This window comes from Patella vulgata, chromosome 9 (genome assembly GCF_932274485.2).
Source record: "Patella vulgata chromosome 9, xgPatVulg1.2, whole genome shotgun sequence".
NCBI lineage: Eukaryota > Metazoa > Mollusca > Gastropoda > Patellidae > Patella > Patella vulgata.
Genome location: NC_065887.2, coordinates 19,080,660 through 19,097,801, shown reverse-complemented (window position 1 = coordinate 19,097,801; position 17,142 = coordinate 19,080,660). Strand labels below are relative to the sequence as shown.

At 35.5% G+C, this 17,142-nt stretch overlaps 1 protein-coding gene across 3 annotated transcripts in view; it reads left to right on the top strand.

Moving 5' to 3' along the window:
* Positions 1–17,142, top strand: part of LOC126807764 (sialin) — a 38,254-nt gene that overhangs the window by 9,115 nt on the left and 11,997 nt on the right. The window lies entirely within an intron of this gene.

The window sequence follows — 17,142 nt, the reverse complement described above, 5'->3', positions numbered from 1 at the left end:
TAGTTTAGACCTTAAAATGAAGATTTGGAAATGAAATGAAATGAAATAGGGTTTAACGTCCTACTGTTCTGCTCCGAACTGGGCTAATGAAGACGGAATGAAGATTGGGCCATTGATCTTTAATGGTTTGAAAACACCCATCAAAACTTTTGCATGTGCGAAATGTTATGTTGTATTTTCAATAATTGATTAAAAGGTATTTTAAGCTTATAATTTTGAAGATTCTGTCAGCTATATCAAGAGAACATAAAATATCAATCACCACTCAGTTAATGAATGATATAATAATCATATAATGATATATTAATCATAATGTTAATTTTTAGCGAATGAGATAATGTTATTATTATCTAAATGTTCTACATATTATTCGAAAATCTTATCATGATCAAAGGATAAAAATTGAAAGGTTTAATGTTTTGATCAAAGCCTCAATTTAAAAAAAACCCAACACATTATAAGAAGATATTTTACAATTGACAAAATGTTTTGGATTATATTGCATATTTGGGTTCTTTGACAATCGGAAATTTTAATGTTTTCATAAGCAAATAAGAGATACAGAATTGGGGCTAATGTTCACTTGACACCAATTCGGTCAGATATGGTACAAATTCATTTTAATAATTCGTTTGTGCGTAAGAGTCTTTAGCAGTGGGTGGAAACCGGGGGACCCTGATAAAACCCACGAGATTGGACAGGCGACCCAACCACCCCTCCTCACCTCCTGTTGCATGGGTGGTTGAATTTATGAACTTCTGTTAGAGACGACTCAAGACAATTACATTTAGGGCACTCCATCTTTGTGTTTTTTCATTCATATATCCGTTCACTACTCAATTTAAAGTGAGAATTTCATATTTTCTAAGAAAGTCAAAACATAATTATTTCTATGTCTTTTGCTCAATACATGTAGGTTATCAACTCACTATTATACGATCATGGACATTATTTCCCACCTTTAAAAATCATTTACACAGGAAATAATAACACAATTACCTCCCTTGTTTCCTATTGCCTCCAAACGTTTGAATTTGAAGCTGAAAATGATATTTTTGCCAATTTCTGCATGGCAATAGTGAATTATAGGATTAATAGGATAATTCTTTAACAAGGTAGGACTGTTTATGGATACCATCTATTTTAAGGCTTTATTTTAATAAATTTTAAAAATATAACTTAAAAATATGAAATTGTAGCTTTAATTATGAGATAAACACCCTTATTGTTCATTGATACAACCGATATTGCGTTTGACTGATCCCAACAAGAAGTGAACGGACGTACGCAGTTGGATAAGACCGCTGTTGTTATTTATTTGATGGTTCCTTATATCCCAGAAACACCTAAAAGTTTGCTCACGACACTTCATTAATATTTTTCTTTAGCGTTTTCTGAGATTCTATCCGGATTACCGCCCTTGTTAAAATTGCTTGAGGGTCTAACTCATGACGTCAACTGGCAGACTATCACCATTCAAGAGACAACCACTGTCAAGATCGGTCGCATTATTTCTGTTAGTGTTACGTCTTTTTTGTAAATCATTTTTCTTTCGAAAATGAAATGAAATGAAATGGGGTTTAACGTCCTACTGTTATGTTCCCAAACTGGGCTAATGAAGACGGGCATACGCCATACAGTGTGCTATGAGGGAAATTGTGCCCGGGCAGCGGCGCTACGGCCTACTCTTATATCGAATTCCAACTGCCAAGGGATCTTTTACGTGCACGCCAATATGTACACGGGACCTCGGTTTTTCGTCCCATCCGAACAACTAGACAGCTGTCCTTGTCAGGCCCTCCGTCCTGCATCACTGACAAGGGGAAACCACGCCGGAAAATTTGGATGAACTTTCTCGGCCAATGCAGGGATCGAGCCACTTAGCCACGTGATCCCCCTTTTTTCTTTCATTTTGAGTGAAGCCAGTATCATTACAGGCCTGGGTCTATTCACTTGATTTGATATTTGTTGTATATTTCTTGCAATGTCTATGTAATTTGCCTTGTCCGCAGGTTTCTCCTGTCGGTTTTGGTGTAGTGTTGTCTTCCTGTACTTGCTTTTAGAGATGTTTCTGACCATATCGTCGGTGTACTGTTATATTAGAATGTGGTGAAAGTTCAATATCATTGGTTAGTAATGTTAACATAAACGTATTAATCGGTCCGCATGACGAAGTAGATTTTTAGTTTTATCTTTTTGGCCGCCCAAAATACATTTCAACACCTAGTTACAATAACAAAGTTCAATGACAAAGAGTTTTGTTGCTACTGAGCAGGTTACGGTAAAATAGGTCCACCCACACCCAGTATACATTTATTCTCTTTCCCACAGACATATCAGTTTTATTCTCAAAATAAGTAGCTTATACTACGATGATTTGAATGTGGAAGGATTAGAAGAATCAGTAATATTCTAATACAGTATGGATAATTTGGTGATTTAAGGAACATAATTGTGGAGCTATCTGATAAACCCTTTGAAACTAAGAATCATTTGGATGGCCAGTGACTGTCTATTTCTGTTTACTAAAACAACCTCGACACTCAAGTTTCTATGTTTCGGTTAGAGTAGTTTGGTAGTCCAATATCCTTATTTAATATGGATATAGATGTCCACCCTTTACTACGAGTGTCAATAAGTCTTATTCTGCACACAGAGAACTGTCTTCTTTGAGAATATATCTCTGTTTTGAATGACCACCATATTGAAAGGTAAATGAACTGATAAATTAAATGGTTCTAATCCATTTTATGCACACACATGCCAAATAAACAGAGCTAGTAGTTCTCACTATAATAGTTAAAATTTCAGTCAAAAATGATCCACTCTGAACTGAGAATTTAGCGATTGAAATTTCGGCCTAGCCTCGATCATCATTACTAAAGTCGGTACGATAAAAAAAACATAGTCTCGATTATCCATTTCATGATTAAATCACGAATGAAAATTGAGCAGCAAATCGAATCCCAATCCAGTAAATATCGCAGGCTAGCGATGACACCGAGAGTTGATTATGGTCTGGATGAGTTAATTAATGTCTAATTAATAATTCAGATAACATTTCAGGCCTAAAGAAAGACCTGCAATAGGCAGATTTAGCTCTTGCATAATGTATGTTTAAAATGTCAATCACCTAACTTCGTGTTTGTTCTCAAGCGAAGCTAATTGCAGCCAGACAGCGTAACTTTCATATGAAGAGGTCTTTATTGAAGTACAAGGTAGGAAGGTTACCGTACGAGTCAGGAGTGCACAAGTTTACACCTTAGTGAAACATATATTTAAACAAAATACAAAATAAATTCCTTCAAAATATGTCCTTTTGTGGTCATGACTTAGAGAAACATAAGTACAAACTAAATTCCGCAAAAACTTGTCTTTTTTGGCCAGGAGTAGTTGTTCTATAATATTTTCCCAACCGCAAATAATTATATATCTTTTTTTGTTATCTGAAATTTGTGTCCTCTAACCTTGTAATTGAATAACATGGTCATGGATAGATGAAAGACGATTTAATTTTTATTTTTTTCTGCAAGAATTCCTGCCTTCGACATCTTCGGTAAACCGGAAGTTGTCATCTGTGATACACTTAATCTTTAAGTGGCATTTAGCGATTAGGAAACACATTAACAGAACACAATTTGTATGGGAAACAATCACTGGTTTTATTCTAAAAGCACGGCGTTTCAACAAGTATCCTCTTATCGTTATCAAACATTTGTAGGTTGAGTCCACATGCGCCTGTAACATAGAAAATATTTAAAAAATAACATTAAGCTATGACGTTTTTAAACATCACGTGGTCAGCTTTTATACGTCATCGTAGACTCGATTTTCTACCCAAGACCTAGAGAAAATTAGTGAATATTGACAAAGGTTGAGGGAATCTAGAGTAGTGAACTTTGATCCCAGTTATTTAATTACAATTTGTTTCTCATCTTGATATTCTTATATAGACTGGGGGGTTGGATGGCCGAATGGTTATCACGTGCGCGCGGTATCATAAAGCCTGTCATTGAGTCAACTGGCGTGGTTTCGAATCAGCGGTTGTACGTGACAAGGAGTAGGATTGCCTGTCCAACCTCGTGGGTTTTCTCCGGGTCCTCCGGTTTCCTCCCACTGCTAAAGACCCTACGCGCAAGCGAATTATTGAAATAAAATTAAACCACATTTTAGTCCCGAAATGACCTAGTCTGTGTCGAGTGGACGTTAAACCCCATCTCTCTCTCTCTCTCTCTCTCTCTCTCTCTCTCTCTTATATAGATTGAAAGAGAATCGGTTTCAGACGAGTTATTTGCCCCTGAGTTAGACCAGTTATTTGATAATCTCGATTACGAGAGAGAGAGAGAGAGAGAGAAATGGGGTTTAACGTCCACTCGACACAAACTATGTCATTTCGGGACTAACATATGGTTTAATTTTATTTCAAAAATTCGCTTGCGCGTAGGGGTCTTTAGCAGTGGGAGGACCCGGGGAAAACCCACGAGGTTGGACAGGCGACCCTACTCCTTGTCACGTACAACCGAGAATTCGAAACCACGCCAGTTGACTCAATGACAGACTTTATGATACAGCGCGCGCACGCTAACCATTCAGCCATCCAACCCCCCTCGATTACGAACATGGACGTAACAGACTTTAGACCTTATACTAAGTCACAGCTTTGTGGTTGAGTCCAGCGATTAAACATCAGATTATATTATGCGATTTCCGACATAACATCATAGACTGCTGATCAGAAAATTTTTTTTACACATCTTAGCAGATGGTCAAATGTAATTATTTTTAGTGCACAAGCGTGTATGTAATTGGAAATAAAACTGATCTAATAGTTTCGGGTCTCTAATAATTCGGGGTGGTTAACTAGAAATACTTTCGACAGGGTCTAATCATGTATTATGGGATGATATAACCGACAAAATAGCGTACGGTGGTGTAAGAATATTTCACATTGCGGTACATATGATAACCCGTACAACTAAACCTAAAGCACAGGCACTTGAAGGGATTAAAATAAAACTTCTTAATACTTAGTAAGAAGTTTTATTTTAATCCCTTCAAGTGCGTTACGTACTTATGGCTTGTACTAAATATACTTTCTATAAACATCGTCTTAACGTGTTCAGCATGTGGCCAGTTTATTTAATATTTAATATTTATTTTGTCCAGAGATTGAGTAAAGACAAAGGATTATTGTTAGTGTATGTATTGACCACAATATCATTGATATACTACTGTCATTAAGGGTCATAAACCTGTATTCGATATAGGATTAGCAAACCATGAACAAGCACTTACATATACACGGCTCAGACCACTGCCATAAATACATGCAGTAATTCACGATACTGACCACAACATGTCGGAATATGGATATATACGCCTTGGTAAGAATTTTAAATAGACTTATAGCGACCTTTAATTAAACATGCATAGAGCTAAATCTGTCTATTGCAGGTCTTTCTTTGAGGCTGAAATATTATCTAAATTATTATTTGGACATTAATTAACTCACCAAGATCATAATCAACTCCCGATGCCATCGTTAGCTTACGATATTTACTGGATTTGAATACATTTGGTGATGGATAATTTAACGTAAAAATGGATAATGGAGACTTTGTTTGGTATCATACCAACGTCAGTAATAACGACCGAGACTAGCAATTTTGATTTCATTATTTATTTTTTAACTATTTCTGAGAACTATCAACTCTTTATCTAATCTTAACCAATGCCCCTTTAAATATTTCGTGACATTTAAAGTGAATAAAATGCCCTGAATTTTGTATTGATCATTTTGAGATTTGGATGTTACCAGCAGAAATTCCAAATCCCTTTTCAGGAATCAAAATGTGTCCCAGTCAGATTAAAATCCGATGTATATCGATTGATCGTTTTATCAGTTGTTTACTGTAGACCATCAATGAAAAGCAACCTTCCTATTATCACCAAGGCATCGTCCACTGATATATTTATTTATAGACTCATAGAAGTCATGTGCATAACACAATCGACTCTAGAGGGCTGTTCTGGATATAATGATAGACCTTATAGCAAAGAAAATTAGAAATTATAACGAAATAACGATATAATTTTACAGGTAGGACTACAAATTGGTATCTAGGACGTAAAAGTTTAAGGGCAATGTTGCCATTCACCAATTTTACATATGCGATATTTCTGATTGAATAGGTCAAATAGATACAAATATGATTTTAAGTAAACATGTTTGCTGTGGTTAATCCGTGACATTTACGCGCACATTCCGGATGTAACACAAAGGCAGGAGACCAGCTATTGTTACTAACTGAAGTATGGAGCGGCAACAGGTACATGGTCGACTTTCAACTCTCATGTTGTAAAATGGTCCAGTTAGGCAATGCCAATTCGTACCCGAATAAAAACCTGCAAGTACATGTATGTAAACGATCTGATTGATTATCAAAATTATTTATTCTAGTGTCTTTGATTGACAAAACAGATTAAACGTATCAGCCTTGAAGATTTATTTGAAGTTTTAACTGCTTGAACATCTGAAATTTAAAAAAGAGAACCCAAATGATACCAATAAACCAAAAATCTTAAATTCACAAATTAAAAAAAAAAAAAACTTTTTATAAACCTTTATTAACATCCTAAATGTCAACTAACTAATGAAAAAGGAAACTGACCTTTCTCACTATCTGTCTTTTTGTTGGATTTCCGGATAATTCTATTCCATAATTTCTAAAATTGATAAAAGAAAAAGAAGATTTGTTAGTTTAGTGTGGCAAAATTTGCAGATTTTATTGCTAGGGTCCATATTGTACACGAATCAAGCTATTAATATCTAATCAGTCGAGCTTAAAACTTTTCATTTAATTAATAATCGCATGACAAAAAAAATGCGTTTTAATATAACTTCAACATATTAAAATCCCGATGCGCCATTTGTATTTTTCGTTAAATTTCAAATTTCTCACGGCTTGATATGTACCCAGATGGATTATTTAACATTTAATAAATCAAGAAAACAAAATCAAAATTGCTCACGGCTAGATATGTACCCAGATGGATTATTTAACATTTAATTAATCAAGAAAACAAAATCAAAATACCAACTCCAGATAATGTCCAGACTTGGATTCAGTCTGATAAAAATACATTTTTGCGGACGACAAAATTTCTGCGGGTTTATTGAATAGCGAGCAGCATCAATCGATGAAATTTCACATCCACATTTATAAATACTGAACGGGGTTGAATCATTTTTGGGTTGATATTTCTATTAGAGAGTCACAATATTGTGGTATGCAAGTGATTCTATAGCGTTAACATGGCGCATCAAGACTTTAAATATCCAAATGGCACTACTTTTTGAACTAAAAACTCACTATGAGAAAATTCTGCCCTTTCTTGGTTCCAGTTGTTTCATTGTCACCCACTTCTGTCAAACTGTTACTGTTTCCATTTTGACATTTTGAAGTTTCTGAGATTCTACCAAGGCAGCCTTTACATCAGAACAGGTTGTGTTACGCTGTCTGGTGATTCTGGCATATTGTCGTGTGGAAAGAATCAAAATGGCGTTACGTCTGACGAGAAGATCGTTTTGTTGTTGCAGTTTGGTCAGATCAGTTTCTAGTTTATCATTGAGTAGCGTCTTCTTCAAAGTTTCAGATAAATTTCGATCTGTCACCACTGTTTGCAGAATTCTCAGCATTATTCTTCCTGTTACACCTGCCTCTGAACTGTGAGGCTTAGATACCACAGTAACTGATTGCTTCATAGCTACAGGAACAGTGCCGTCTATAGAAGGTATATTAACACTTTCGAGAAGTAAGACTTCTCCACTTACTTTGGTCGTTCTGCAGATCTTAGACATCAGTGCGTTGTGAACCGGTATCCACAGACTTCTGTCGGTTGCAATCCCACGAATGGTCCCACTTAAACTGGGTATAATTTGACCCTCATAGATGATTTGTTCGGCTTTATCAATGGCTTCATTCTTAGATCTATTGAAGGGAATTGTTTTATAAATGATTCCTTCGGTATTCAAGTTTCTGTAAAACGTTCCATCAACAGAAGAGTTATTACTTTCTGGAATGACACCTGTAACAGACTCTTCACCATTCAGCTTTGTGGTTTTACCATCTCCATCACCAATCTTATTTTTCATTTGCTGAGGTAAATAACCGTGAACAGGCCGAACATTTTTCAAGATGCCGTATGTTTTTTTGTCTATTATTCCAGCAGCTAACAGCAGCATAGGAGTCATCCAGAATACTAAAGAACAACGGTTGCATTCTGAAGTCCTCAATGTGAAGTCCAAATTGTCTAGTTTAAATCGAATAGAATAGCGAGGATTGAAATGAAACCCTGGGAATTAGAAGCAATAGAAATGTGTCAATATTTTAGGCAAACTTATTTGTGTAAATCAATTTAATTTTTGCATTTAGCTGAGCTGCTGAATTTGAGACGGAATGGGATAGGGTTTTCACGTCTCATCGAAATTTTACTTTGGTCATTTTGAAACTAATATTTACCTAGTCGTGAGAGTTCTTCCGAAACATATCAAAAGCCGCAGCTTTGCCATAAAGGATTCGGGGTGTAAGGATTTAGAAACTTTCAAAATTTGTAAACTTGATTGGATAAGGAGTGCATCAACTACAGGGCTATACTTTTTAGAAATTTGTTAATGTTTAATGCCGGATGCCTAACAGTCTCGGCTTCGGCGTCTGAAATCCAGTTTATCTATAAATGGATTATAATGTCGAAAGGAAATAAAGCATGAGGGCAATCTATAACAATAACTAATCTCCAGCATTTGTGTCACATCCGGAAATGGCGCAACAAAAATTTTTACTTTAAAATTATACTGTTTCCCACAGGAAAATCCACTGTCCTTTAAGCATAATATACAATAATTACCAAAATATTCATGCATTGAGAAACAATAGTTTATTGTTTAAACATTAAAAGAAATCTTAAATTATGACAAAATCAAATTCAACTGTCTCTCGCGGTAGACAATTTCCACAGATTTCAATAACTATATATATATATATATATATATATATATATATATATATATATATATATATATATATATATACCATAGAAGGCAAAGGAAGAGTTTATTGGTCCCAACAAGAAGACTGACGCACCGATTTTATATCAAGTTCATTCGACTACCTAGATAAAGATATTCAATATTGTACTGTTTCAAATGGATGGAAACATTGTCCTTTAAAATGATACTGTTTAACGCCAGTAAAATCGGTGAACGGCAGAATTGTCCTTTAAACAAAATATAAACCATGAACTACAAAAATAGTCATTCATTCAGAAACAAACCGAGTTTTATGTTATTATTTAAACATTAAACGATATCTTAAATCCTGACCACACCCAATTCACTAATCTCTCGCGGTAGACAATTTCCCCAAATTTCGATACTTATTATAGAAGTCGATGGAGAGATTTATTGGTCGCGCGAATAAGAATGACACCCATTTTATAACCAAGTCAGTCGACCACCTAAATAAACACAAGTTTCGATAATAATAAAAGTCAAATATTTCACACCATCTAGGTTTGAATATAGAAATAGTTGAATCATGCCTCTTAATAAATATGATTATGTGGACACGGCAAAAAAGAAGGATTGCCAGGCAATGAAAAATATCTCCAAATCTATGACTGTGATAGGAAGTTCACAAATCTGATCTAGGACAGTAACCATGTCATCTATTGCTACACGGCGATGTGGTTCCTATTTACAATTAGTTAGACAACCCCGGTTTAATCCCCCCTCACCCCCCCCCCCCCCAACATAACTGATCATAATAACAACGACATGAAGCCAGGCACTAAGCTGATTGACCGACATTTTAATTCCTAAATCGCCGATTTTGATCGAAAACACTGTATATGTATTCGCCGAGCATTTTGGAAGGTATTTATTCCTATTCCATTTAATGGTTTATTATATATTGTGTGTATGGCAGATGTGAAATAGTGAAGAACTGCATTACAAATGTATACTAAATATTTGGATATGGCGGATTATTTTTAACAGAGAGCTATTCTCGATGTGCAGAAAGTTCAAGTCTGTGAGGCGTTTAAAAAAGACATCTCTGAAACTCTGAGCTGTAGAACAATTACCTGGAGTTGGGCGGATGGTCGGATCAGCCCGGACCGACGACAACGGGCGGGGCAAAGACCCAATTTAATGGTACATTATATTAAACTCATAAAGAGAGGTGAATTGTTTGAGACAAAGCGAACGGCAATAAGAACCCGCGAAATCGTTGAATTACTAAATATGAGTATAATTAAACAATTCTAACAAATTGGAAGGACTCCATTTATTTAACAGCATATAAAATATTCAATCATTTATGTACTAATGAGAATGTTCTTTTTTTTCATTTCTATTTTCATTGGTGTAGGAAGTCCGAGATTGGCTCATTTTCGTGAGTTTAGAACGTCCGAAATGAACCTATTATCTTTAGAATGGTTCGGCTCGTGTTCTGTCGAATTTCTCTGTGTATAGTTACAATATGAAAATGATATTGCAATTTATATTTGTATATATATAATTTACAGCAATAATGGCGATGGTATATGTTCATTATAATTGAGTTAGTTGCTTATCAAGACAAGAATGACTTATTACACAGAACAAGGTTCGGTTAAATACAGGGAGTAAAGGCATAAGCGAAATGAACATAAAATACAAGGAATGGTTGTTCTGTGATGTTATCTAATTTCTGATATTTCAGTTGACATGCCATTATATCTCTAAACTATGCTTTTCTATACCATTGAGGTGCGTGAGGCATTAAGCCACACACTAGCTATTTCCAATTTCCGATAGAGATCAAAACACACCCCTCCCGTATGCATGCTTTTAACGCGAGTGGGCTAATACTTTTTAAAAAAAAAATGTTTTTCATCTGCATCAACAGTGTATGCTTTATATCAAATTTATTGTCGTCGAACTGAGCTAGGCATATTGTATGTTTTACACCACCGTGTTGAGGAGGGTTTATTCATATACAAGTGAGTTCAGAAACGCCTGACGACACAATGACATTTATTGTGTATATCAGTAACAAATAACCTCAATATTCACGAACTAGAAATTTTTAAAATTATTTTTCATCATTTATCATGTACATGTTTGAAATCATGCTTGTATCATGTTCTGAAATTCGTTTTTATTTAATATTAGAAAGGGATCATGATGATGCATTATCTTTTTAGCATTTAATTTTTTGCAAAGTCAGCTGTCAAGCTCTAAATTAATATCCCCGTTTCTACCTCGTTTTCGTTGGCAAACACCGAAGATTTCTGTTTCTTCGGCTCCCTTTTGGACATAGTTTGACCAGAAAATCAGTTTAATACGAATAGATAAAACACAAAAATGGCCGGCAGGTGGGGGTAAGTATCCAAGGAGTAAATCGTGATTGACTGTCAATTGTATACGTGAATTTTCATATCTTTTAAGCAATGGATCTCTACACGATAAAACAATTATTATGCGTGTTATAGCATAGAATTCTGTTTTATTCAGGAATAAATAAACAGCGTTAGACACACCTTTCGTTTTGATCTATAAAATAAACAAAACCATTTTTTTCTTGGCTCATTACTTTTCATTTTTCTGCTGTGTCACTTAAACATACATTATGCAAGGGCTCAATCTGCCTATTACAGGTCTTTCTTTAGGCCTGAAATGTTATCTAAATTATTAATTAGACATTAATTAACTTTTCCAGACCATAATCAACTCTCGATGGCATCGCTAGACTGCGATGTTTATTGGATTAGGTTCCGATTTGCTGTTCGACTTCCATTCATAATTAAATCATGAACTGGATAATCGAGCCTATATTTTTTATCCTACCGACTTTAGTAATGATGATCGGCAGCTCTTTATCTAATCTTCCATAAGGTATCCTTAAATACCAGTGTTCACAAATTTGAGATGGTTTGTTTTCTGTTGTACTATGGAAGCCTGTTGCAGTCTTTATATAATCTCGTTTTCTCACAGCGAGAAGGCGAGGAATCGGGAGTGCGAAGTAGAAAGGCGAGGTGCGCGAAGTCAATACGACAAGCATTTTCAAACGCAAAAAAGCAAGAATTTTCTAAGTCGAGGATGAAGGAGCGAAGAGGTTAAGATTGGAAAAAAGGCCGAAACGGGTTCCATAGATTACAGTTAGCCACATTTTGTGTGGTGTAATGGTCGAGAGCGAGACTATGGAAGCCAATATGACAGGTCGCTAATAGCGCAGTGTGTTTATTTTCTAATTTTCGACTTGCATTTTTGTTTGAAACGGAAATTAAATTGTTTATGAAATATGGAACATGGAATCTAAGGCCAGGGATAAATTCTATGGCCGAGAACACTTATGAGAGGAATATTCCTACTGTCCATTTAAGCATGGAAGCCAATCATTATACTTAATTACGTCATATTTGACCAATTAGATAATTGAAAGCCGAAACCCAAAGGTAGAAAACCATCAGAGCTCTGGGCGATTATCAGACACGAGGCAGGTTCTTAGAAGGGAAGATATAGCAATTTCTATCAGCAGACTCGCACTGGCGAGTTTAGATGGGAGTGGGATTGAGAGAATGACTTTATTTTAATCTATGCTTGTAACCTATGTATCCAGTGCTTGATAAAAAATGTAGAAACGAACTGTCGTATTGTTATTCATGTAACCATACTCAGAGTAAGTTGCAAATTCCCAACGTGGGATGTCAGAGTGACATTTAAAGTAAAGACCTAAGAAGAGAATTACAAATATAACCAAAGGCAATACTGAACGATCATAAGGCTAAAAAAATGTGTAGCAAAGGAAAGAGTATGCGTCACACCTCGGATGTGGGAAGTTTTTGGCATAGCACTACATAAAACTGCATATCACTAGATATTTAATTTGGTTGTTGTAAGATTAGGTTACTGTAACCTAGGATCGACTTTTAGGGGGAAGAATTTGTCCAGAAAAAAAACTCGTGGAAGAAAAGAAACCTGTAGCAAAGGAGAGACTGTGCGTCACACGTCAGATGTGGGGAGTTTTTGACAGAGGCTTTCTTTCCACATCTAACCAGCGGCTTATAGTACTGCATGTCACTAAATATTTGATTTGGTTGCCGAACTGAATAGTGCTACACCACAAGCGAATTACTGAAATAAAATTGAATCATATGCTTGTCCCAAAATGACCCTTGCGTTGAATGGATGTAATATAGCACATTCCCCTTTTCAAATTAGTTGAATCAATGTTGTAAGAGGTCGTCATATTAAGGTTACTTACAACAACCCTTTGCCTGATTCAAAGTCCAATATTTTGCCGTCAATTCGAAGAGGATTTATCTATAATATGTATTTTAATTGCCTAACATAGTTAGGTTATATTTCTACCGTATACATTCTTTATCTGATATCCTAACATATTTATTTACCTTTTATGCTATTGTATAATCGTGAGTTGTTTGGGGTTTTTACAATTCGCCTAGATACATCAAACCCATCTTTTAAATCTGTGTAAGATGACTGACTTTAAAGCGAGAATTTCATATTTTCTAAGAAAGTCAAAACATAATTATTTTATGTCTTTTGCTCAATAGGTTGTCAACTCACTATTATACGATCATAGGTATCATTCTCACACTTAAAAATCATTCACCCCGGAAATAATAACACAATTACCTCCCTTGTTTTTCTACCCCCCCCCCCATGCAATAGCTATCTTCAAACGTTTGAATTTGAAGTTGAAAATGATATTTTTGCCAATTTCTCGACTGGCAATAGTGAATTATAGGATTTATAGGATTTTTCTTTAACAAGGTAGGACTGTTTATTTTAATACATTTTAAAAATATAACTTAACAATATGAAATTATCGCTTTAAGTTCACGTGCATTATTGGTCTAATTGCAGAATTGGCTCTCAAGTTAATATTGGTAGCTAATTAACTCGCCCTGATGTCATTCCTATCAGTGATATTTGCGGCCAAGCGAACATGTACTGTTGATCAGTTTGATATTAAACAGAGAAACCGAGGATAGATTATAGTCTCGATCATTCCAGCCAAATTGTCTCCGTTGATTTGGACAAAATATCGTCCAAGCGTAAATGTCATATACGTACATTTACGTTCGTATTACGACTGGTGTGGGGGGGGGGGGAGTACAACTTTCACATTGTGTTGTTACAACGTTGGAAGTATACTGAATGCAGTAATTGTTAACCGGCTGATTGAAGCATTTTCTATAAGCCATTGCTTATATTGTATACAGGCTGGTAACTAAGGGGGGGGGGGGGTGAAGGGTGCAAAAAGTTTCGCATTTACATTTACATTCAGTCGTTTGTGCTTTTACTGTAATTTCTAATCAGCTATGTTCGGCGAAATACGCGATTAGTTATTCTGGTTATTCCAGTCTATACCGATATTATTCCCCATTGGGATATGTTTAGCCTCGTTCATCTAGTCGCTTCATCACAAATGGCGCTCGAAAGCATTTTGGCACGCGATTTATGTGCCAATTTTTAAATGTTCATTTTGTCTTAAATATTAGGTAGCAGAGGTCCATCTTTTCATGGTAACATAACAACATCAATGTTGATTTAAACTGATCAATAAGTCGCGTTTGCAATGTCGAAAACAGTGGATGATATTGAGTTAGCGACTTTCCTCCTTTATAAGGTATAGATCTAGAGGTACCAGTATATACAACATCTTGTCTTAAAACACGAATCTGTCCGCCATAACATTGCGTCATAATTACATACAAAAAGTTGTGACTATAAGGTTAGATATAGCTGTTAGGTTGGGTTTTTTTTAGTAAAGCTAGATGGTGATTTGCGCAAAAGAGTGATGTTTTGAATATACTTTATTTGACTGAGATCAAAGAAAATTCACAAAAACGGATATAAGTTTGGCCTTTGACGCACCAGCAATCTCTCGGTCTTGTATTATACGTAAACTGTACAATGCAGTGTCACTCATTAAAGGTCAGTTTTTTTCCCCAAATTTAAATGCATGTTGTTTACTTTTAGGTAGTTTACGCAGGGTGTGAATAAAGTATTTACAATAAATAACCACATAAACAAATTTGCCCTTTTTGAGTGGTTTCTCCTTATTTTTTTAAAAACAACGAAGTTAAAAAATTCATTTAAGCTATAAAATCTTTCTTTGTGTAAATACGTACTAGGAAGACTTAGTGTTTTTACACCTACGTTAAGCCGCCTCACAATGATTCTAGAGTACCTAAGTCAATTTATTGCGTAGCATTTCTAATTAAAAGTACAAACAAGCCAGATTTTATATTTTCAAATTCAATAATATAAGCTATGTTATTTAATTTAGCACATCCGCTCGATTAAAGGGACAATAACACTCTTGCCGGCTTGAAAGCTCCAGAAAATAAATAATATCTCTATCTAAGTACTAGCTGTTTAAGTGTCCTACCTGTTGTGTAAATTATCCATTACATCCTATTTTACTTGTCCAGAGGGTTCAAAAATATTTTTAAATCGAAGTTTCATTTGAAAAGGTTTACGTTAGACGTTTCAAACCATTGTTTAATTTTTCAAAATTTTTAAATAAGGTGTGTTAAGATGAAATTTGTATCATCAATTAATTGAAATATTCTAAAATAGTACAATTTGTTGACCAGAATAAAGATTGGGACATATTATTCAGTTACAACAAGAGTGGTATTGAGCCTTTAATGTACTCAAATTGATCATTCAAGAGAACAAAAACAGTTAATCTACCGGACTAAAACTATTATATGTCCATAAAAGGATTTACTAAACCATCCGTTTAATTATTACCGCCTAGACGGGGATAACGAAATACATCGGCCTTTAAGGAGGCAACCCGTTTTTACCGTTCGGTAAATTTATGACCTCCATTTGGACATAAAGGTCCAATTTTCAGAATACATTATATGCGAATCTTATAATATGGTATGATGCGCATGTTTTTAGGCTTGCTTATCCATAATATCTTGAATTTGTTTATTTTTGTCGTAATATCCCAACCGACCCTGGATTTAAATCTTTGGTGTGCGCGGGTGTACCTATGTTTCACTAGGGTTAGGGTTAGGGTCTTGTAAACTGACTTTATACGAAAGCCTCGTGTTGGTCTCTATGTCCCCATGATGATTGTCATAAAACGGTAAAAACGTTAACTTATTTTTAGGTTGATTTATTTCGTTATTATTATCCTTTTCTAGGCGGTAATAATATTGGCGCGTTATACTGGTTTGTTTATATCGCCGCACTGTGCAGGATGACGAACGAATGTTTCGAAGTTGTCCCTTCATAATATATTTGTAAATATTGAACGAACCCGACCGTTTTGGGGTGATATTCCTCCTAGAGATTCATCTTTTTTGAAAGCAAGATTACATTATAAACAGTAATTTAAAAGTTCAACCAGGCAAAAATATATTTCGTAACTACAAATTGCTACTTCGCATAGAATTGTTTCAGTTAGAGAATAGCCCACTTAACAGCATTATTGGAGGGTCACGGTGGCTAAGTTGGCAAGACGCTGGTTCCGCTAGCCTGAACGTCGGGTTTCGATCCCTGCATTGGCCAAGGAAGTTCATCCAGATTTTCCGGCGTGATTTCCCCTTGTCAGTGATGCAGGACGGAGGGCCTGGCAAGGACAGCTGTCTATTAGTTTGGATGGGACGAAAAACCGAGGCCCCGTGTACACATTGTCAAAGATCCTTTGACAGTTGGAATTCGATATAAGAGTAGGTCGTAGTGCGCTGTCCGGGCAAAATTTCCCTCATAGCACACTGTATGGCGTATGCCCGTCTTCATTAGCCTAATTCGGAGCAGAACAATAGGACGTTAAACCCCATTTCATTTCCTTTCATTTCTTAACAACCATCATAACAACAGACATTCGTCAAAGAAAGTCAACGGATTTCCCCCTTCTCGCTTTTGCGAATTTTGTACCTTTACAACTTCGTGAAAATACATCCAACAAACCATTTCAAAAATGAGTTATTCTACTTTCCATTCGATGTGTCTTGAAGATTTATAAAGCATGGTCCAGCAATGATTGCATGAATCAGCGACATATCTGATTGATGCGGCCAAATATCTTCAATATCAACAAGGCACAC